The 24,599-nt window shown below is 43.8% G+C and overlaps 1 protein-coding gene across 6 annotated transcripts in view; it reads left to right on the forward strand.

Moving 5' to 3' along the window:
* The window catches only part of IFT81 (intraflagellar transport 81), a 198,285-nt gene that overhangs the window by 77,486 nt on the left and 96,200 nt on the right, over positions 1-24,599 (forward strand). The window lies entirely within an intron of this gene.

Consider the following 24,599-nt stretch of genomic DNA (forward strand, 5'->3'; position numbering starts at 1 on the left):
GTAGGCCAGTCAGCCTAAGACCATCAGAAACAAACTTACCATTCAACAAAACTAGGTTTACTGACTCATTCCATGAGGAAAAGCTCATGCCAGAGGATCTAGGGGCATCATTAAAGGGACAGAGCTATCATAGGATTATGGGGAATGGTGGGGTTTAGATTAAATTTAAATGACAACAGATTTTGATAGACTCAGAGCAAAGCAGGTTTGTATACAACGGTCATCTTTAGATCTGGATTGCAAAGTGGACCCAGGGCCCTGCTTCCTTGGAAGCAATAAAGCTAAGATGGATGTTGAATGTTGTGTCTAGAAACCCTTTATCCGAAGCTTTGTACCTGAGATGCAATTTGAGGCTGCTTCTCTTTGGCAAGGTTGTGACTTAGATCCTCCAGGCAAAAGTGGAGTATTTCATTCTTATTGATGCAATTCCCAATAGCAAATTTTCTGATAGTTTATTATTTTAGAGGATGATATTTCTCAGTAAGAAAGCAGCAATCACTCAAAAAAATGGGAGTGGGGGTGCTACAATACACCTAACATACCCTTCAAAACTCTCAAGCTCATCAAAAACAATGAAAACCCTAATAAATTGTCACAACCAAGAGGAGGCTAAGGAGACATGACAACTAAATGTAATGTGATAACCTAGATAGGATCCTAAAACAGAAAAGGAACATCAGTTAAAAACTAAAGAAATGTGAATAAAATATGAACTTTAGTTAATATTAATATATCAATATTGATTAATTATTAAAATGTACCATACTAATGTAGGATGTTAATAATCAAGGAAACTGGGTATAGGATATATGGAAAAGCTGTGTACTATCTTTGTGATTTTTCTGCAAACTTAAAACTGTTGTAAAGTGTCGTAGATTCTAAGTCTAAAGTTCTATTTTGGCCAGCAAAAGAGCGGATGAGGATTAAAGCGAGAGATGGCTAATGTCCGAGAAAAGACAAAAGCCCTGATTAAGGGTCCTTGCCCTCTATCCATTCATGCCAGAAGGTTTACAAACGTGATGGGCATGTACAAAGAGATAAAGAAACTAAGAACATTAACTTGGGGACGTGAGGGAAAAGGGGGGTTTTGAAGATATACAGTGTTTGGGGTTTGGGTCAATATAACACAAAATCCGGGCGTTGGGCAGTCGGGAGGAAGGTTGTTTACCTCGGACGTGAGGCAGCACCTCTGTTTACCTTAGCCAGCCTAGGGGATGAGACAGATGGGGGAATAACCTCAGGGTTAATAAGGCACCTTTTCTTTTGTTAACCATCTCCACTCTGGGCTGCTTTGCCTGCAGCACAGTGGTCCATAGTCCAATTCACCAATTTACCTAACCTGGTCCTATTCTCCTGTGAAAGCAGCTTTTCTGCTATAGTACTAAATTGGGGTGCTTCCACCCTGAACATCTAATCTTGTTTATTTCATATACCTATGTATTGGGCACCTTTGCACCGTTTCTATTTCAGGCCTTTGCCTTTCCCTCTCTATTTTGGGGTGCCTTTGCACCTCCCTATTTCTGGCACCTTTGCGCCTCCCTATTCTTGGGGTGCCCTATTCTTGGGGTGCCAATCTGGTTTACCCAAACTTGGGCGTGAGCATGTTATGACTTTGTATTTCTTTATGCCTTGTTAACCCATTGATGTAAGCCTGGGGGATTCCTAAGCTTATCCCCCACAGTCAAATGAAAGTTTATCTTTAAAACAAAAAAGATTGGGGGTGGTGGTATTATCACTTTACAGGTACAGTGAAATACTGTTTGGTGTTATTTTTGCAGCTGACTTTACTCATTACTGCTCTTCCAGATTGTTAAGCGGCCAAGCCAATTTTTACTTTTCCAGTCTGAGCTAAATTTTACTTTCTTACTCATGTGAGCTGCACCAGGGGCTACATTACCTCCTGGCTCTCAGTTCAGGAGACTGGATAGTGGGAGAAAGGTGAGATTGAATGCAAATTTTCTCGACCCTTCTCAAAAGTGCTCGTGGCAGGGATCCTGGTCTTTCTGCTGAACTCAGACAATGATATCTCATGCTCTTCCTTCGCTTCCTCAGCCCTCTGTCTGCTATTTCTCCCACCACCATTTCATGGGTACTGTTCTTTTTTTTTTTAATTTTTTTTTATCGTTTTATTTATTTTTGAGACAGGGAGAGACAGAGCATGAACAGGGGAGGGTCAGAGAGAGGGAGACACAGAATCTGAAACAGGCTCCAGGCTCTGAGCTGTCAGCACAGAGCCCGACGCGGGGCTCGAACTCACGGACAGTGAGATCATGACCTGAGCCAAAGTCGCCCGCTTAACCGACTGAGCCACCCAGGCGCCCCTCATGGGTACTGTTCTTAATAAGCTTACCGATAAGTTATCAGTTGCCATATTTAGTGATATGTTTTGTTCCTTATTTCACCTGGCCTTTTGGACCAACACCATGTACCACTCTCTACCTCTTGAGCAATTTATTCCCTTGATCTCCATGACTCCCTTGGGCCCTTTCTCCTAGTTTTTTGTCTTTGCCTCTATGTTCTTTGTCGTATCTTTCTAGGACTCTTCTCCTTTTATGTGTCAGTTCCAGCAAATTCTGCCTCAGCATTTTTTATATTTTTATCAGTCATGACAGGTTATGTTGCAATAACAAACAGCCCTCCCAAATCCCATGGCTTAAAAACGATGTCGTTTTATTTCTCATCCACAATAAATATTCACCATGGGTCACCTGGGAGGCTCTGCTCATCGTAGTCACTCAGAAAACAAAACTAATGGAATAGCCACTATCTTGAACTCTTGAATGAGAAATCTGGCAGGTCTTAGAGTGGCATTTAAATGCTCTGATCTAGAAACGATGCACTCCATTTTGCCCCGAACTCACTGGTCAAAACTAGTCACTTGGCCCCAGGAACTTGGTCCCAGGGAATCAGGAAATGCAATCTCACCCAGAAACAGAAGAAGCAGAAATATTTGGTAAATTGCACTAATAACTTTTGTATCTTCTCCCTGGGAGATTTCATCCACACACATTCTTTTAGAATCACCAAATGCTAAAAGAAAAGGAGATGGAAAGAGGGGTATATGTGTATATCACGTGTTTAACTATGCATGGAATATAGCTGGAAATAAAACCTACTACTAATTTGGGGGACCAGGGTGGGGGGGTCCCTTATTCAAGATAAAGAACTTCAAGATGGCAACAGCAGAGCATTAGACCAAGCTCAGGTCTCTCTTAAGTATGGGTCCTTAATGGAACTGCACAGGTCCCATGTCCATGAAGCTGGCTGTGTCTGGAAGGATATACAAGATGGTCTCTGGGGAGGGAATTGGAGGATTAGTTAGTGTTTTTCAAGAACTTATTTCTTACCTTTCTATGAAGTTTTTCTACCATACTCATGCATTCTGTTTTAAAAATCTATATATCTCCAGACCAAATCTGCCTTCTGAGCTCCACACTGGTACAGTCTATGAACCCCCAGATCTAAAAATCCCATAGACACTTAAAATATCTTTAGAATGGCACACTTCCCCACAAAATAATAGTGCGTGTAAGGACTGATTAGAGGGAGATAGTGGAGACTGGATGTGGACCACTTTCCTTCTAAGCTCAGTTTGAGGATTAAGGGTGCTTTTTAAAAAAAATTTTTTAATGTTTTTTTTTTTTTTTATTTTTGAGAGAGAGAGACAGAGACAGAGACAGAGAGTGAGCAGGGGAGGAGCAGAGAGAGGGAGACACAGAATGCAAAGCAGGCTCCAGGCTCTGAGCTGTCAGCACAGAGCCTGATGCAGGGCTCGAACTCATGAACTGTGAGATCATGACCCGACCTGAAGTTGGACGCTTAACTGACTGAGCCACCCAGGCACCCCAAGGGTGCTTTTTAATGGGAAATGTAGCATCAAGAGGAGATTGGGGGAGAGAGGTAGTTAATATGGAAATATTTGAGCCATTCAAAGATGTTCAAAGTGGAGTGTCAAGAATGGTGGTCTCTGTTTCTTTGTGAAGTAGGAAGTTAAGTCTTGAATGGAATGGGGCTTGGGTGAATTTCTCTTAGTCAAGGGCGTGTGTGTGTGTGTGTGTGTGTGTGTGTGTGTTTCTGGTTACAAGTCAGAAAATCAAGTGACTTCCTTCAGCAGAAAAGGTAGTTTTTTGAGGAAACACTATCATCTTAACAAGTGCAGGAAACGTGGCCCAACGTGGTAAGAACTTACTAATAGACATGGAAACTAAAATGTCCTGCTCTGAGGTTGCACTTGCAGTTTGTCTGAAGCTGTGTGGTCCTCCTTCTGCCTGCTTCTCTGTGTACCCATTGCGTATCTCTCTAAGCACTGGACTTCTCTACTGCTCCAAGGGCATGTCACCAAACAAGGTCATCATGGCAGCCACAGTAGGTTGGCCACAGTTCCTGTCAAAGCCCAGACCTACGGCTTAATTCTGGAGTCCCAGAGGAGTGAATTTGATTGGTCTAGCTATTTATCTCTAGTCCAATCAGCTTAAGGTTGTGGGCGGGGTCACAGAACAAACATGGTGTCAGGGACCCATTGGGGAAGGGGGGGAGGAGGGGAGAAGGGGAAGGAAGGGAGCAGAGTGGGAGGAGGGAGGAAAGGCTGGGAGGAAAGAAAGGGAAGGAGAGGGAGAAAGAAGTGTAGCTCTCAGGGAATACAGGCTCCTGGGCTGGGAGACTCAGGTTAACTATTGCTCTCAGGTGGGACGATGCAGTCTGTGCAGTTTCCCAGAGGTCCCTAGTGGGATTGAGCCCCAGATGCCTACAGCACGACCTGTTCTTGAATGCTTCTTATATTGACTGCCTTCCCTCCCTGTCCCATTTCCCCAGTGCCCTTCCTAACTTCACCTCCCAAATAAACTACTTGCACCTGAATCCTTGTCTCAGGGTCCACTTTGGGGGAAACTCAGTCTATTCCAACCTCCTATTGTTAAGGAGTCAGGAATGTATCCTGTTGTTAAGGCTGTTGTTAAGGAGTCAGGAATGTATCTATCCTGACAGCAATAGGTGGATTTGTAAGCAGAGTCGTAACACCTCACTTACACTTTAGTGAAAATCACTCTGGCTGCACAGTGGAACGCAGATAGAAGGGGCAAGAATGGAGGCAGGGAATCTGCCCAGGGAGAAGGTATAGTGACATGAAGGGGGGCTGAGGATGGATCCCTAAAGGATCCAATACCAAGGGGACGAACAAGCATCAGGGAAGGAGAGGAAAACCAGAAGGGAGTGTATACCCAGAAACCAATGGAAGAGCTGTTCACCAATAAGCCTGTGGCCACAGGAGGTAGCAAGAACAATATAAAGCAAGGGCACTAGTGAGGAAACTGACAGATAAATTAATGAAACAGGATAGAGTCAAGTATTGAACACAAAGATAGGTGAGTACTTAGCATATGACAAACGCGTTTAAAACCAAAGGAGAAAAATTACCCAAAATATGATCTCAGAGCCATTGGCTAGCCATTTAGAGGAGGTCGGTGGAGGTAGGAGGATGTGGTATTCTAACTTTTTATATTTCAAAAGATGTGTAACTGTTTGAAATGTGATAGAATGATAAAAAATGAGCAAAACTCAGGGGCGCCTGGGTGGCTCAGTCAGTTAAGTGTCCGACTTTGGCTCAGGTCATGATCTCGAGGTCCATGAGTTCAAGCCCCGTGTCTGGCTCTGTGCTGACAGCTTGCTTGGACCCTGGAGCCTGCTTCCAATTCTGTGTCTCCCTCTCTCTCTGTGCCCACCCCCCCCGCAAAATAAATAAACATTAGAAAAAATTTTAATGAGCAAAATCAGCTACACAAAGGGACATGCAAGTCACTTACTGTTCTGCTTGTGTTGTGTACATTTTGCATTTCAGTAGAGAATCCAAACAAAGATAACTGGATTCCTTTTGAAATAACTGACACCACACTGTCACCTGGCTGGTGTTTAGGTCCTCCTCCCACCAGACTCTGTGTTGGTGTCAATACCAGTGTGGATTTGCAGTAAAGATACTATGAAGGGAGCCTCTTATTCTCCTTCAGGAATACAATGTTTGAGCCAGGATTCACTGTGGTTTCTTTCTTGGCAACTGGAGCCACTAAAAAAAACAAAGCATATTGGGGCGCCTGGGTGGCTCAGTCAGTTAAGCATCCAACTTCGGCTCAGGTCATGATCTCACAGTTCATGGGTTCGAGCCCCGCTGCAGGTTCTGGGCTGACTGTGCAGAGCCTGGAGCCTGCTTCAGATTCTGTTTCCTTCTCTTTCTGCCCTCCCCCACTCGCTGTCTCTCAAAAAATGAATAAACATTAAAAAAAATATTTTAAAAAAAGCATGTCAAATGATGCTTTTTTCCTCTGTATTTCTCCATGGCAATTTCTCATGAACATGCCTTTCTGACCCTCTCTTCCTTCCCTCTCATTATCTAATTCAGAATTTTTGTAACAAGTTGATCAAGAGTCTACTGCTTAGGGATGTCACAGAGTTAGGAGAGATCCCAGTGCCCTGGTATTCAAAACAGTTTTTCTTTGAGTTACATTAAACCAGTGCTGCCTAAAAAGGTAGAAACTAACCATATATGGTCATTTACATTTAAAATAATTGGGGGGTGCCTGGATGGCTCAGTCAGTTAAGTGTCTGACTTCTGCTCAGGTCATGATCTCATGATTCGGTTTGTGAGTTCAAGCCCCACATGGGGCTGTCTGCTGTCAGCACAAAGCCCACTTCAGATCCTCTGTCCCCCTCTTTCTCTGCCACTCCCCTACTCATACATGTGTGCTCGCTCTCTCTCTCTCTCTCCCTCCCTCCCTGCGTGAGGCTCTGTGCTCACAGCTTAGAGCCTGGAGCCTGCTTCAGATTCTGTGTCTCCCACCCCACCCGCCCCTCCCCTGCTCGTGCTGTCTCTCTTTGTCTCAAACAACAACAACAACAACAACAAAAACATTAAAAAATTAAAAAAAAATTTAAATGAAATTTAAAATTCAGTTCTTCATTTGTACTCACCATATTTCAAGTGCTCAGTAGCTACATGTGGCTCATACTATATTGGACAGTGAAGATACAGAACATTTACACCATTGTAGAAAGTTCTATTGGACAGTACTGCTGTCTGTGGGATAGAGGAAAAGGTGAGTACAGTTGTGGGTAACTGAGGATGGTGAGGGCAGGACCTAGTCAGATGGCATCCATTTTCTGTGGGAAATAAGAGGCAGATGTATCTGAGGAGAGAGAAGGAGAAGGCAGAGGGGTGGGAGGTTTGATGCGAGTGAAGAAGATTCAAAACAGTTGCTATGGTGAACAGGAGAAGAGAGCCAACTGGGAAAACCGGAATTCCAGGGTGGCAGTGAGAACTAAAAACCATGAATTGGTTATTGCAGCAGTCTACGTGACTGAGATTATAACAGGGGCCCGGGCCTTCCCACCTACAGGATCTGCCTCCCACCTCCACACCAAGGGACCCATCAGGCCTTGCCAAGTAGTTCAGATAGTTTTAGAATTTGTAAGCATTGGCATCTAGTATGTCTATTTTGGTCTTTTACATTTGTTCCTGAAACAGTGTGAGTGGAGCTACATTTCTGCCCCTCTACCCCCCTCAGTTACCCTTCCCTGGGGCTCCTGTCCCTTGCCATCCCCATGACACAGAGCAGAAAGCTTTTCTTTGTCTCCAACTCAGCCCGGGCACTGGGAATGATTGGTTCACTCCATTTATTTGGGTAAAATTGCTCTATCCTTCTCACGAATGCTGGATTTCCTTTAATCCCAGGATCTTCCCTTCCCTCCACTCCATCCAAACCCGTAACACACACTTTCCTTGGGAACTTCAAAAATTGATTTCCTGACCAAGACATCTGGCCACTTCAGGTAATGACTAGGTCTTCTGCAACCCTAATCACAGAGGCTGGGGTTGGATGGGGAGAACTGGGAATTTCCTTTTAACGGTGGATGGTAGAGATGTCTGAGGTTTTAGAGGACCCACTGCTCTATCAGTCTTAGCAGAACAAATATGAAAATAGAATAGAAGGAAATTTACATTGATCCAGGGCTGAGCTTTTGCTGGAAGTCTAGAATTATGTTAGTTAGGGTGCTTTTGTCTGAAGGTAACAGAATACCAGACACAGACTGGCTGAAATAGAAAAGAAAGTATTATCTCATATAGAGGCTACCCATAGGGAAGGCAAAATATAGAAGGGGTTGATTTGGGGCTTGAAAACATCATCAGGGATCCAGGTTCCTTCCATCTCTCTGCACTGCTGCCCTTGTTGTTTCATCCTCAGAAAGAAAATCAATTCTTCTGTCTCTCTGATGGGAAAATCTTTCCTGGAGCCCCTTTCTCCTCACTTCACTCTACCCTCTAGTGCTAGAAGCGAGTCACACTCCTGATCCTCCCCTGGAAAGCAAGAGGAAATGACCATGACCAGCTTGGATCAATCATCTGGATTGGGGTGGATGTTGGGCAGTAGTCCACAATGTCTACTACTCCAGCACTGGCAAGAAAGTGGCTAAAATGAGGACCAGGGAATATATGCTGGACTGTGAAGGAAGGAGGGTCCTGAGAGGGAAAAAGTAGAATAGTCAAAGGATTCTGGAGTTCAAAGAACTGCTAAGCCTGAAACAACTGAAAAAAAAAAAAAAAAAAAAAAACCCAGAGGATACAACCAGTGACCAGAGAAATGTAAGACTAGTTCCAGGAGAAACTGGCGTCCAGGACATGGTCAAAGGTTGTGGTAGCTAAAATAGAGTGAAGGTGAAAATAATTGGAATGAGCAGGGACAAGAGCCAAGGGACCAGGACCAGGAGGTTGACCATGTCTTGGGTCATCTTACAATCATTAAAGTCATCAATATGGTGGTAGGAACTGGGGTCGGGGGGGAAGGATGAGCTAGATGCCAAAGTCTGCTAAGAATAAGGGTTGATTAATGAATTGACTGGTTGATTGGTAGACATCAGCAATGCAAAGGCGTAGAAGGTGGTTCAGCCAGATGCTGTGAGCCTCTGAGTTTACTCAAGACGGGGGCTCATGGATCTGGGACTAGAGGCAGAGAGTATGGAGGACACCAGGAGAGTGGGAAAAAGATTAGCACCCTCTGGGGAGGGCTTTGAGGTCTCTCATTGGGGAGCCAGGTTATACTTGGGGCAGGAAATAGAAAGGACTCTGTGTGCTAAAAAAGAAAAGAGCATGCCCTCCACTCTTCTCTTTCCCCTTCTCACAGGCTGGAGTGAAACCTGGAGGTGAGCCATCTTTGGCCCAGAGTATCAGAAATCAGACTCTTCATCCACTTAGTTAATACAGAGGCAAGCCCAAAATAACTCTTTCCAAGATTCAATTAATCTCCAGAGCTTATCATTATCTGGGGGGGGGTTAGCAGACACTTGATTGTCCACTCAAACTCTATTCTTTTTTTCTTTGTTAACAGTGTTCCCAGTTTTGTTCAGGTTTCAAACCCTCAGGAAAGAGAACTCCATCCCCAACTCAGGGGTATCGTGTTAATCCCATTCTATCTGTAGGTGACTGCTTCAGGAATGGGTACGAAAGCCCATTATGGACACTGAAACATGAGGGAAAGTTGGGATCTTTTTTTTTTTTAATATTTATTTATTTTGAGAGAGAGAGAGAGAGAGAGAGAGAGAGAATGAGCAAAGGAGAAGCAGAGAGAGAGAATCTCATGTAGGCTGTGTACTGACAGTGTGGAGCCTGACACAGGGCTCAAACTCACGAACTGTGAGATCACAACCTGAGCTGAAATCAAGAGTTGACACTTAACCAACTGAGCCACCCAGGCATCCCTTTTAGGAATCTTCTGAAGAAGGAGGTCATTCTTAAGAAAGAGATATGAGAAGAAATGGTCTTTCAAATGTGACATGCTCAGGATGGCAGAGCAAAACAACGGAAAGAACTTGGTTGAAGCCACTGGATTAACTTTTTTTTAAAATTTATTTGTTTTGAGAGAGAGAAAGCATGAGTGAGGGAGAGGCAGAGAGAGAGGGAGAGAGAGATCATCCCAAACAGGCTCTGCATCGTCAGCACAGAGTCCTATGTGAGGCTTGAACTCACAAACGGCAAAACCATGAACTGAGCCAAAGTCAGACACTTAATCGACTGAGCCACCCAGGTGCCCCAAGGGTTAACTAATTCTGAATCCACTCTACCTGGGACTTCTTTTTAAATATACATTATTTAAGTCAGTTTAACTGGACTTTTTTTGTTACTCATACCCAAAGCATTCCGATTTAAGAAGCATTGCTTACAAAGTTCACTAGGAGGCTGGCAGATGACATCTCTGAAACCCAAAACAGGTAGAGATACAACTTATGTGCTTTCATAGTGAATAGCTTCCCTGAAGTACAGAGACAAGCAAGGACCTAAATTCCAGGAGGCAACTTTCCTGGGTGCTGGGATGTGTCTTAGGTCCATCATCCTGGCAGGCCATCTATTCTGTCATCTTTTCCTTGGTGCCCTTGCCCTGGCATCTCCTGGTAATAGAGGGATCATGGAATATGCTATTGGATGTGACTCAGGTACACTGAAGGCTCAGTTTCCTTCCCTTTTCTCATTCCCTGTGACAGTTCTGCCAGCTTCTCTTTTAATCCAACTAACACAAGAAATGCTCTCACTCAAATGAGAGATGGATTGACTACCTCTAACTTTCCAAAACCCAAAAACATTTTTGAGATGGTGGTAAAATAAACATAACAATTTTTTACCATTTTAACCATTTTTTAAAAATGTTTAGTTGAGAGAGAGAGATCATGCAAGCAAGGGAGGGGCAGAGAGAGACAGAGAGAGAGAAAATCCCAAGCAGGTTCCGTGCTGATAGTGTGGGGCTCAATCACAAACTGTGAGATCATGACCTGAGCCAAAATCAAGAGCCAGCTGCTCAACTGACTGAGCCCCCCGAGTGCCCCACCATTCTAACCACTTTTCAGTATACAGTTCAATGGTATTAAGTACATTCACATGGCAACCATCACCAACATCCATCTCTGAACTCTTTCATCACCTCAAGCTGAAACTCTGTCTCCATTAAACACTAACTCCCCATCTCTTCTCCCAGCCACTGGAAACCACTTTCTGTCTCTATGAACTTGACTATTCCAGGTCCCTCATATAATTGGAGTCCTACAATATTTGTCCTTTTGTGTCTGCTTATTTCATTTGGCATAATGTCTCCCAGGTTCATCCATATTGTAGCATGTGTCAGGATTTCCTTCCTTTTCTAAAAACATTTTTTTTTTTTTAATTTGAGAGAGAGAGTGAGTGGGGAGAGAGAGAGAGAAGAAAGAGAGAGGGAGACTCTTAAAGCAGACTTCATGCTCAGCATGGAGCCCAATGCAGAGCTCGATCCCATGACTCTAGGATCATGATCTGAGCCTAAATCAAGAGTCAGATGCTCAACTGACTGAGTCACCAAGGTGCCCCAGGATTTCCTTCCTCTTTAAAGCTAGACAATATTTTATTATGTGACTAGAACATATTTTGTTTATCCATTTATTCATCGATGGACAGTTGGCTTGTTTCCACCTTTTGTGGCATATTGTGAATAATACAGCTACAAAACATGGTTGCACAAATTTCTGTTCACATCGCTGTTTTCAACTCTTTGGGGTATATGGCCAGAAGTGTAATTGATGAATCATATCATAATTCTATTTAATATTTTGAGGAACCAAGTTTATTTATTCATTTACTTATTTTTAATTTTTTTTTTACTTACCAAGATAGCCACATGTGATTGACAGCTTCTCTTTTTTAACTCAAAAGCTGAATACAGGGGTACCTGGCTGGCTCAGTTTGTGGAGCATGCAAATCTTGCTGTTGGAGTTGTGAGTTCGAGCCCCACATTGGGTGTAGAGATTACTAAAAAATAAAATATTAAAAAAAAAAAACTGAATACATCACCCTTGGAAGGGGAAATACCTTTCTTGTATTAATGAGTCACCATCTCTGTCATTAACTTGGAGGTAAAAACCATTTGTTTAATTGCAGCAAGGCATTCAGGTTCAGAGAATGGAGGAGGAAAGGAGAATAAAGTTTTGCTGAAAAGGTGCGAATTTAGGACAAGAAACAAAAAGCAGGAGCAGAGAGCCAGAGGGGAGGCAGAGGGGAGCTGAGGGCGGGGCTGTGGTGTAAAGACCCACCAACGCCATGGTCCCTAGAGTGATCCAGAATAGAGAATTCCTCCCTAGTTCTGGACTCCCAGGAAGCCTGACCCAGTTACAACTTCTCTTGGGTTGTTTTTTTTTTTCTTTCTTTCATGAAATCCCATCTTCCATATTTGTGTCTGAGCATGTGCATAGTAAGCCCTGTGTAAATAAAAGGAAAAACCTCTGTCTCTACTCTCACAGCACTTCTGACACCAAATGTGTGGGGTTCCCACACTAACCAGTTCTCCAATTATGTCTGGACACCAACTAAGTGTCCTACAATTCAATTTGACACTAACTACCTGGAGTTAGTGTAGACCCCACAGATGAAGGGCTCAGTCCCCTAAGATTGTCCCCTACTTCAGATGGCAACCAGAAGTAGTGGGTCCCCAGATGACTGACTTGGCTGCAAATTGGGGGTTCCCACAACCCCTTCCTCAGGTTTGGTAATTTGCTATAGTGGCTCATAGAACTCAGGAAAACATGTTTACTAGTTTATTACAAAGGATATAATAAAGGATACAGATGAACATCCAGATGAAGAGGTACATCTGACTGGAAGGGTTCTGAGTGCAGGAGCTTCTGTCTCCGTGGAGTCATGGTGCACCGCTGTCTTGGCATGTGGAGGTGTTCACCAACCTGGAAGCCTTCCAAACTCTGTACTTTAGGGATTTTTTTTTTATTTTAAATTTTTTTTTAACGTTTATTTATTTTTGAGACAGAGAGAGACAGAGCATGAACGGGGGAGGGTCAGAGAGAGGGAGACACAGAATCCGAAACAGGCTCCAGGCTCCGAGCTGTCAGCACAGAGCCCGACACGAGGCTTGAACTCACGGACCGTGAGATCATGACCTGAGCCGAAGTCGGCCGCTCAACCGACTGAGCCACCCAGGCGCCCCATGTATTTTAGGGATTTTTATGGAAGCTTCATTATGTAGGCATGATCAGTTATTAACTTAATCTCTAGCTGCTCCTGTCCCCAGAGGATGCGGGGTGGGGTTAAAAGTTCTAAGCTTTTAGGCATGGCTTGGTCTTCCTGGTGACCATCCCCCATCCTGAATCTATCCAAGAGCCCACCAAAAGTTGCCTCACTAGGACGAAAGTGAGAACCTGTGTCAGGATCCAAGGTCAAAGAACAAATGTTAAAATAAAAGATAGTTTTAGCATCCCTCTCACTCAGAAAATTACAAGGGTTTTAGGAGCCCTATTTCAGGAACTGGGAGAAGAGACAAAATATATACTATGCATTATATGCCACAATGACATAGTGTGACCGAGTATTTATTCCTCACAATAAAGCTTAACCAAAACACAGCCTCATGCTCTTGGCCCTGTCAAACTGACAGTACCTCATATGAAAGATGTTGACTTGCTTTGACCCTTTTGGTTGAGCCAGTGATGTGGCATTCATCAGGGTGGTCTTATTCCAGCTCAAGAGCACCAAATTACATGGAAAAGTCAATGGAATGGGGAGGGCCCGGGGCCAGTCACCAGAATGAAGAGATGATGACATGGGATAGAATAGGCACAGCAAACAGAAGTGAGGGCTACAGCCTAGGAGCAGGTCCAAGGCTGAACTCAGAGTCTCTGGAGGCCCCAGGAAGAAGGGGAGAGAACCTTAGTTCTGCTCATCTGCCAAAAGAGGGTGGGGAGATCTCTGTACTTCTCCCTGATGATTTCATTGTTTTTTTCAGAATTCTTACTGTCCATTTTATCCAGTCAAACCGAATTTCCCTTGGCTCTATTGCTCTTTCTTGATTTTTTTTTTTCATACCCACCCCCATTTCCCTTATGCCTGGAACAGTCTCCCACTTAGCATCTGCCTGCCCAGTGCCTTGCCTTCCTTTACAATGCCACCTACCACTTAGTTTCTCTGATTAAGTGAAAGCTGAATAATCATACTTCTTTCCCCAAAATGCATTTACTTAAATCCCAAATGTCCCTAGGGTTGCCATACATGATGAAAAGTCTCTGACTGACTGATTTTCTTTAAGGGAATTAAATGAGATTACTCATTAAAAGCACCATGCCTGGTACATAAGAATGTTCATTGAATTACAGCTGTTAATTAATAATGACATATTATTCATAATAGTAACAAGAAGAAGATATAGGCTCTGAGAAGACAAGAACAATTGGCCAATGGTCTGGTTCACCTGGGCAGATGCCCATCCTCTTCCAATCAGCCATGGTTAGGCCTATGAAGGCCTGCTGATTTCAGGTTGAGTTAGAGGGAGGAGTTAGGCATGGCATAAAAATCTATTAATTTCTGCTATAATTAAATATTTGAATATTAGGTTACTGAACCTGGGCATAGAGTAAACCATTGTCCTTGTCTTGACCAGTACGCCATCTATGTGTGCCTTCATGCCACGGCTTATCACTTTATATCCAGGGTTACAGTTATTCCTGAACACATTTCATGTCTCATGGTCAACTATGTGTTCTTGAAACTAGTCTCCTAGGTTCCAGGCACAACCCAGATGTCTGGGAATGCTTGGTGAATGAGTGGATGGATCATTGGATGGATGGATAATGAAAGAAGATAATACACATCCTCTGAACATCAAACCCCAGAGTAGCAGCCTATGCTTCTCCAGGCCTTTCTCATCATCCTTTCCCCTTTCATTTGTTCATTGATTCAGATAACAAATGTTTACTGAGCACTTACTATGTGCAAGGGTCTGGGAATCCTGCTAAACATCCTACAATACCTAGATCAATCCCCAGGTCAAAGAGTTATCTGGCCCAAAATGTCAATAGTGCTGAGCCAAGAAACCCTGGTCAATACAGTGTTGGCATCTAAGCTGTAAATTCAACTGTAAATTGTGAAATCAAAGACCAGAGTATAAGGCACAGAGTAGGTGCTCAAAGAATGTTTGTTAACCACATGAATGAATGAATGAATGATATCTTCTATTTGTAATTTGGCTGAGTGCCTGGTACGGGGTTGTGTCAGAGTAGTTGTTCCGTTAATGGCTATTGACCTGTTCCTGTAAATGTTACCCCCTGAAGAGCCACCTGTGCAACAGCTGGGGATGATGTCTTCCTGGCTGGGGGACAGGATGGCTTCATAGCTGCGGTCTGGGGTTCCCATAAATTGCTGTGGGAAGCCACAAAGCAGAGGAGCAGACAGTGTTTCTCTACATTGTGATGGATTCATGGTCTCTTCTCCTGTCCCTCTTCTTTCTTTTTTTTTTTTTAATTAAGAATTTTTTTTTTAACATTTGTTCATTTTTTGAGAGACAGAGAGAGACAGAGCATGAGCTGGGCAGGGGCAGAGAGAGAAGGAGACACAGAATCCAAAGCAGGCTCCAGGCTCTGAGATGTCAGCACAGAGCCCGACGTGGGGCTCGAACTCATGAGCTGTGAGATCATGACTTGAGCCAAAGTCAGACCCTTAACCGACTGAGCCACCCAGGTGGCCCGTGTCCCTCTTCTTTCAAACTCTCAGACAGAAGGTATAAAGAGCTCAGCCAAGTGAGATCCTGTGAATTCAGCTCCTCAGGAAAGGGAAGAAGAAATGAGGCCAGACTGAGGGTTATTGTTAACACATTTGAGGATCAAGAGCCCATTAGAAGAGGAGATGGGGTGGAGCTTGGGGGACAGGACTCTTCTTCACTGTGTTCTTCCTAATTCATTTACACAACAAATATTCCCTGAGTGCCAGAGACTCTTTAGGGATATGTGAGTTAATAGAAGAGACCCAAATACCCATCCTCTTGGAACTTACATTTTAAAGAAACAGGATGGACAATTGATAAGTCAGTCAGATATATAGTGTGTGACAGGGCCATATGCCTGATGGAGAAAAACCAAGCAGGGTAGGAAAATAAGGTTGCTTGGGATTGAATTTGTTGGTTAAATCGAGGTGAAATTCACATAACATAAAATTAACCATTTTAAAGTGAACAATTCAGTGGTATTTAGTACGTTCACAATGCTGTGCAAATCCACCTCCATCTAGTTCCCAAACATTTTCATCACCAGAAAGGAGACCCCACACCCATTAGCAATCTCTCCCCCTCACCCCCCACCCCCAGCCTGGCAACCACAAATCTGCTTTCTGTCTCTATGGATTTACCAGCCCCTTGTAACCACTAAGTTTCTTTCTTTGTGGATTTACCTATTCTGGGCCTGTCATGTAAATGGAATCATATACTGTGTGGTCTTTCGTGACTGGCCTCTTTTCACTCTGCATCATGTTTTCAAGGTTAACTCATGTTTTAGCATGGATCAGTCCATTCCTGAATAATATTCTGTTGTATGGAGATATCACATCTGATATATCCATTCATCAGCTGATGGACATTTGGGTTGTTTCCACCTTTGGCTACTGTGAATAATGTCACCATGAACTTTCTGGTACAAGTATTTGAGTTCCAGTTTTCAATTCTTTCAGGTAACTACCTAAGAGTGGAATCGCCAAACTGTTTTCCACAATGGATGTACCATTTTATGTGCCTACCCGCAGTTTACAGGGTTTCCAGTTTCTCCACATCCTCACAAACACTGACTATTTTCTATTTAGTAAATAATAGCCATCCTAGTGGTAATAACTGGTGAGGTTCTGATTTGCATTTCCCTGATGCAAGTCATTAGGTGAGCATTTCTTTGTGTGCTCATGGGCCTTTTGTGTATCTTCTAAGAGAGATGTCTCTTTAAGTCCTTTGCCCACATTTGCATCAGATTGTCTTTTTGTCATTGAGATATATGAAGGTGGGGGGGGGGGGGGGTTGGTCTTTTAAATAAGGTGGTCAGAAAAGGCCTGTGAAGATGACTTTTAAATGAAGACCTAAAGAGGTTGAGGGAGCGAGCCACTGGAAAGTCTTAGAAGAGCATTGCAGGCAGAGGGAATGGGAAGTGCAAAGGATCTGAGGCAAATTATTTTCACTTGTCCATAACTGTTTTCTGGTCTGCAAATGGGGAAGAATAAGACTGTGAAGACAATATCACATAGAATGTTAACAGATTATCAACATCAGGAAAAATAGTTGTTATCTACTTCACAGTATTCTCACAAGAATTAACTTAAATAATATACCCAGCCCAGGCCTGAGACATAGTAGTGCTCAGAAATGTGGAGTTTGAACCCAGATCAGGAGGACTTCACATCCCAAGGCCACCAGGAAGGAAATGGTTTACAGGAGAACCTGAGGGGTTTCATGGCTGGGAGGCCAGTCTGACCCAGGCTACCATGTTCTGTCCTCTGTTTATGTTTTTATGTTTATGTTTTGTAATTTATTTATATACTCACATTAAGCAGAGGGATTTGGGTCTGAATGCCAGCTTTCACCAAGTAACATGAGGCAAATTTCTTAACTTCTTTGAACATAGTTTCTTCATTTGTGCCTCAGTGTATAGACAGGATTCAAGATCATATATGTATCAATAGGAGATTGAACAGATATTGTATGTGAATGTCACCAGTATATGGCAGATGCTCAAAAAATTCCCCTCTCTGATTATTTCATCATGTGTCTTGCCAGCATATATACTATCTTCAAAAAATACATTACCTTTAATCATGTCTTCAACACAAGTTGCCATGTTGTTTTGGATTGTTTTGTTTGGCAGGTATAGAAGATGGGCTTTGGGGTCTCAGGTGAGAGTTCATATGCCAGTTCCTGTGCTTCCTGGCTGTTGGACCTTGTGCCTATGTCTTAACTTCTCTGAGCTTTAGTTTCCTAGTCCACCTTCCAAAGCAGTTGTAAGGATTCAGATCATTTCTATAAAGTGCCCAGCAACCAATGAGGATTCTTGGCCTCAAGACCACTGGTGGCTACCTTGAAAAAGGTAAAGGAAGTCCAGGAAGTCTGGGTGGCAAAGGAAGAATAAGAGAAAAATCCCAAACAGACTATCTAGAAAAGCTCCTTAGAAGTCTAGCAAGAGTGAAACCATAATGGATGAATTTTCTGGTTCTCACTCTTCTCCCTCTAGAAGGAGCTAAGAGTCAGGAATTCCAGATGCTGTATCTAAAGCTAACTCTGTGCCCTCTGGCGAGTCCCTTCCCCACTGGGCACCTTAGTTTCCCAGGGGTCGTTCTCCAGGGTCCCTCTCCTCTCTGTAACCACTGCAGCACCACTGCTGACCAGCAGAGGGCAGCGATGCCCCAACATTCACTATGGAGTCTGCCTCCTAGTCTAATTTTGTTTGCTCTGTTGCTATTGTCTGACTCCAGACAAGAAATAGAGATAGTGGTATGTTTCTCTTTTTCAAAGAGTCTTATTTTATCCTCAGTGCGCAGCCAGAATAAGGTCTTGCCACAGGATACAGATGAGGAAACAGAACTCAGAAGCATAAGAAACTTAACAAGGCCACATAGAAACAATTGACTGACAATTTTGGTCACACCACATCCTAAATTTAGACTGTTCCAATTCTGGAGATGCATTGCAATATGTCTGATCTGCTTAGTGTGGATAATCCATTTTTTACTTTATGGTTCATGAAGTATTTTCTGATCCTTAATGTCAGAGGATTCTAATCTTGTTCTCACCAGTGTACAGTTGAGCAAATGGAGGCTTCTAGAGGTTATGCCATTTGGCTTAGCATTTCCTTAATCAGCTCCATCTTAAAGGTCGTTGGGTAGACTCCAGAAATATTAGCTTAAAAAGTACAGAACTTGGTGTTTCGCAGCAGTTTTCATGTGATGGGACATAGTTCTAGTCCAAATACTGTTACTTGTTTGCAAAAGGTATTTGGCCCCTCTCTGTCTCAGCACGGTGATTAGCAATTCCATGTGGAACTGGAATAGCTGGAGATTGACAGGGGTACTCAAAAGGGACTATCAAATGATATACCTGTCCCCAGCTCCAGATTTTGATATCCACCCCCAACCACTGAATCTCTGGGTGTTTCTTGTTTTGGGTTTTTTTTTTTTTTGTTTTTGTTTTCGTTTTCGCTTACTTTGTCTTAAGTAGGCTTCACCCCTAATGCAGAGCTCAATGTGGGGCTTGAACTCATGACCCTGAGATCAAGACCTGAGCAGAGATGGACACTTGACCAACTGAGCCACCGAAGAGCCCCGAGCATCCCTGTTTTTGATGGCTGTTTCATTTGTATGTTTTGCAATGTCTTTAATAAACCCTTGGGTTGGTTAAGATGCTGTAACAGAAAGGCACAATTCAAATTAGCTTCAACACTTAAAACATTAAGGAAGATTTTACTTCATATAACAAGTAAATTCCAAGGTGGCTTATGAAGCAACCCAACAAATCAGTAGAATTATCCTCCCCAAAATGTCAATAGTGCTGAGGCTAAGAAACCCTGAATTAGACCAGATAGGATTCACCCTTTACAGCAGGGGTTGGGGCTGGGGTCTGCTTCAGTAAAGTACATGGCAGGAGGACACCACACACAGTTGGGTTTGGAGAGTCTGAAAGAGGAAAGGAGGACTGGCTTTTAGGAAGGAAATCAGCAGTCTGTTATAAATCCCGATGCTGTAAATTTAGCTCTCAGGGAGGTCGGGCTGGCTCTTACACTGAGTGCACCCTGCTGTTGGCAGTTAGGGGAATATAAGAGAATCAATACTTGGCTCTTACATTTATCCTGCTTATAGTTTGGCTGTTTATTTTTTATTTACTTATTTATTTTAAGTTTATTTATTTATTTTGAGAGAGAGAGTGCGTGCATGAACAGGGGAGGGGTAGGGAGAGAGAAGTTATGCCATTTGGCTTAGCATTTCCTAATCAGCTCCATCTTAAAGATTGTTGGGTAGACTCCAGAAATATTAGCTTAAAAAGTACAGAACTTGGTGTTTCGCGGGCTCTGAGCTGCCAGTGTGGAGCCCAACACGGGGCCTGAACTCATAAACCGTGAGATCATGACCTGAGCCAAAATCAAGAGCCAGACCCTCAACTGACTCAGCCACTCAGGCACCCCTATAGTCCAGCTGTTTAAACCAGACTTGTATTACTTCCTTTTTCACTATTACCATTTGTCATTTTTTTAAAAAATTGTAGACAATACTGAAAGGAATAGAGAAGAGCCAGAATCACCCATATCCAGGCAAGGTAGCTAATGTTATTGTTTATTTTCTTCTTATGTAGGCCCCTTCTTATTTTCTTCTGATGTAGGCCCTGTTTTCTAATTGTTGATTTCATGCACATCGTTTCCTCATTCTTTCATTCAACAGCTATAGAGCTGAGTGCTGGTGTGTGTGGTTCAGATTCTCACTGTACAGAGACACAATTTCATTGGAGCCCACAGTGGTCGAATAGGGGAGGGGTAGCCTGGGTCTGGAAATCCACTTTAGTAGGAAAGAGCATATGAGGATGGAATGAGAGGAGGGGAATGTCCCAGAAACAAAGGCAGAGCAGGTAAGGGTAGGAGGGAAGACTGATGGGTACTACAAGGCCAGAGGGAAGGAGTCCATGGCAGGGAAGATTCTAGGTGTAATAGACATGCCTGTCTGGCATTCATCCCCGCTTCTGATAACACCACCCAATTTTACTTTGGGGGAGTCACTCCTCCACTATCAACCCTCAGCTCCTGGGGTGTAGCGAACCTGGTCCCCTTTGTTTGGTGGTGGTCACATGACCAAGACTGGCCAATCAGCACACCATATCCCTCTGGCCGGTGATTGGCTCCCGGGTGCACTCATAACTAGATTACACTAATCGGGACCAGTGAGACTCAATTCCATCTGTTGGCACCATCTGGAAGAAGAAGCCCTCTTTCTATTGGATTTGAAGCTAGGATGAGACCTCGAACTGCTGGTAGAAGTCTTGGCTTCATGAGTGGAGGGCTACCTGAAAATAAAGCCAATGGAATAAGGAGTGAAACCAAGAGAGAAGAATTGTTGGAGTTCTGAGGACAATATTTGATCTTCTAGATTCAGTTGTGCTTGAAGCCTATGGCTCCTTTGGATTGTCCAGTTATATGAGCTAATAAATTACCTTTGTTTTTCTTTTTTCTTTCTTATTTTATTTTATTTTTTTGCTTAAGGAAGTTTCAGTTAACTTTCTTCTGCAACTGAAAGGTTTAATACACTTTGCAGCCTAGAGTAATGGAAAAAGCATCAGAATCCTCGGGGTCAGTAGGACTTTGCTCTGCCACTAACCAGCTGTGTCCCTGGGCAAACCACTTCATCTCTCCAGGACTCAACTCCTCTCTAAAATGGACAAAATAATATGTGCTTCTTGGGTTCTTGTTAGAAGTGAATGACAGTGCTCTGTGCGCTAAAAGGAAACGAAAATGTAGAGGATTCTTATGTAATTACAGGGATAATTTTAGGAAGGAAATTCCAGAAGGGCTAGAAGGCTGGCATGGTAAACTTGGATGCTGAAAGTGCCAGGTGGTGATCTAAGTGAAGTGAAGTGGGATCAGGTGGCAAGAAAGATCATAGACCTCCTGGTCTACTCTCCCCCCTTTGATAAATACATGAGAAAAGGAATATTATTCTAAGAAAAATGGCAGCGCAAACATGATCAGCAACTGGCATGAGCTCCAGGATCACAGACGATGGGGTGTGGGGACTGTGGAAAACTGGACAGTGCGCATCCCATCTGAGGCATGCAGCCTCTTCTCAGTCCTAGCCAATCTGCCACATGGTATATCCAGGTTTCCTAAATTTTTGAGGGAACCCAGAAATCCAGACAGTCTGAATAAATAGAATCAAGAGGCATTGGTTTTGATTGTCCTCATCTTGAAATATCTCAATTTCCAAACGTTGGTTCATTCTGTTGGTTGGTTTGTTTAGCACTCTGTGAACCAAACACAACTTGCCTACCTGTCAAACTTAGCGCTTAGAATGCTAGTTTGTCGTCCCTTGTGTAGGTGCCCGGATGAATCTCCATTGGAAGAATGAGAGAAGGTGGTTAGCAGGGAGATATCCATACAAAACCAAGGGATAGGTGGAAGGTTCATGCAAGAGGACCTTCATCCTCTCCTGGAAAGCAGCTCCATAAATATTCATTCAATTCTCACATCAACCCTATGGGATAAGGCAGGTTGGTTCCATTATGCAGATGGGAAACCGAGGCTCACGGAGTGCCCACATCCACAAGTTACAAAGTAGCCCCTCAAAGCAGTACTCCTTACCTCCTTGCTGGTGGTACCCAGGTAGGAGATGACTTTGAAGTTCACTAAGAAGCTCAAGGCATTCCAAGGAAAATGGACCCTTTGGCTTAAAGGATGCCAACCTGGCTTTGGAACCCACTATATCTCCAATAACTTTTAGATCTCCTTGCCTTAAAGTGAATATTAGCACTGGGCAGCACTTTTCTGATGATGTGGCAGCTACAGAGTGTACCGTTCAGAAGTCCTTCAGGAGAGTCTGCTGTGAAGAACATGGTTGATTGACAGCCCTGGGTCCTGCCCTCTGGCTCTACCAAATTCACGCTAAGGCTGTATTTCCCCCTGGCTGCTCCCAGCCAACGACTGAGCACAGTGGGACAGTTATCTGCTAGCAAGGAAATAGGGTTTCACATTGTAACAGTGATGCCCATGGGCCCTGGAACCAGAATCATTAGGGCGTGTGCCCTGCTTGCCAGTGGTCTGACCGTTAGAAAGTTTCTTAACCCACTTTGAGTCTCTACTTCCTCATCTGTTGAATCAGTGATTCTCAACTGGAGCAATTTTATCCCCCCCCCCGCCCCCCGGGGACATTTGGGAGTGTCTAGAGATGTGTTCAGGTTGTCACAATTGGAGGAACTAGAGGGAGAGGGGGTTACTGCTACTGACACCATGTGGTGAGAGGCCAGGGACATTGCTGAATATCTTACAACGCAAGAGCAGCACCCCAGGCGCACATGCACACGCACACACCCCCCCCCAAGGAATGATCCAGCCTGAAATGTCCATAGTGCTGGGGTTAAAAAATCCTGGGTCAAATGGAGATGGTAATGGTAGCTAATTCAAAATGCTGTTGTGAGGGTCCTCTGGCATCATGTTTTCAATACCTACCATTTCCACTTTCCCCCACCCCCTCTGCAAAGTCCACAGGGCAGGGGCCCGATGATTCTAGATCAATGTTCTGTATCACCAATGACTAGAACATGGAAGGTGCTGAGTAAAGTATTATGAATTGAAATATTTATCAGTACAAATCAACAAATGGTAACCATCATCATCACCACCATCATCATCATCACCATCATCATTCACTATCAACAGTCTTCCCAGCCACTGGCTCAGTGCCTGGGGCATAATTGGCCCTCTATGTTTGTTGAACGAATGAATGAATGAGTGAATGAATGAAAGAATGAGAAATGAAGGCATATTTACTCATTAACCACTAATTTATGTACTTTGGAGAGATACTGGAAACTCTTGGGAAAGAGGCCCAGTCTTTCCCTTTTTATTTGCAAAGAGGAGTTTTGTTCGTCAAAGAAATGACTTGAAAGGGTTGAGACCTCTGGCAAGCCAGAGTCGGGGGGCCTGAGTCAAAGTCATGTACAGTTTAGGACGCACATCTTGCTTGGCTTAGGCAAAAAAGGAAAACGGGCCAGGCTTTGTGCAAACTCGCTGTGAAACAAGAGCTGTTTTCAGGGCCCAGGAACACGCTCTGTCCCATGTTTAATTTCTTCCATCTGTCTGGTATCTGACCTCTGCTGCACTCTAAGGCATTGCCACACATTGTCTGCGCACGTTCCCATATAAGGTGATCTCTCTCTCTCTCTCTCTTTCTCTTCCTCTCTTCCCCTCTCCCTCTCTTTCCAGGGGTTGGCCGGCAGCAGCACTCGCTTCCTCCACCCTGCTCTCCCTCTCTTGGCCTTCCCTGGCAGGCTCTGCTGTGAGGATGGATGGCTGGAGAGCGGGAAGGGGCAGGGGGCTGCCAAGGAATGTGGCAGGTTTATTTTTGTTCAGGCTGCATTCTTTGCCAGGCCTGCAGGCCCCAGCCACTTGGGGATGTCACATGCTGATAAGACAGTGGGGGTGACTGAGAGCTGTGGCTCAAATCTGTAACACCCCAGGTGTGAGCCGTCGTCACAAAGTTGGGGGGGGGGGGCGGCAAGGACTGTGAGGTCATGGAACTCACCTTTTCCCACTGCCTGGGTCTGATTCCCAGAAAGACAAGTTTGATCCTTCAGGGAAGCAATTGCAGGAATTGAGATCTGTAACCACTCAGACTGATCTCTGGGTAAAACCCAATGTTTGCAGCAGAGTGGAGCAGAGGCAGGTCAGGGTGAAATGATTAGCTGTGTGACCTTGGGCAGATTGCCTGACCTCTCTGACTCTCAGTTTCCGTATCTGTCAAAATAGTATCAATGAATCTCCTCAATACTACTCTAGAATCATAGTGAAATGTAAACTTGGTGAGGGCAAGGATCATCGTCTCTGTATTCACTGTTGTTCCACCAGAAGGTAGAATAGTGCCTGTCACAAAGTAGGTGCTCAAATAGGTGTTGAATGAATTAAATGAGACAATGCTTTAAGTGCTCAGCACCCAATAACTGATAGCTGTTTCTACCTATTTAACAGCAACAGATGTTTATTGGGCACCTATTAAGTGCCGGGCCCTGTTAGGTGCTGGGGATGTAGCAGGGACAAGACAGACA

The sequence above is a fragment of the Panthera leo genome, chromosome D3 (assembly GCF_018350215.1).
Source record: "Panthera leo isolate Ple1 chromosome D3, P.leo_Ple1_pat1.1, whole genome shotgun sequence".
NCBI lineage: Eukaryota > Metazoa > Chordata > Mammalia > Carnivora > Felidae > Panthera > Panthera leo.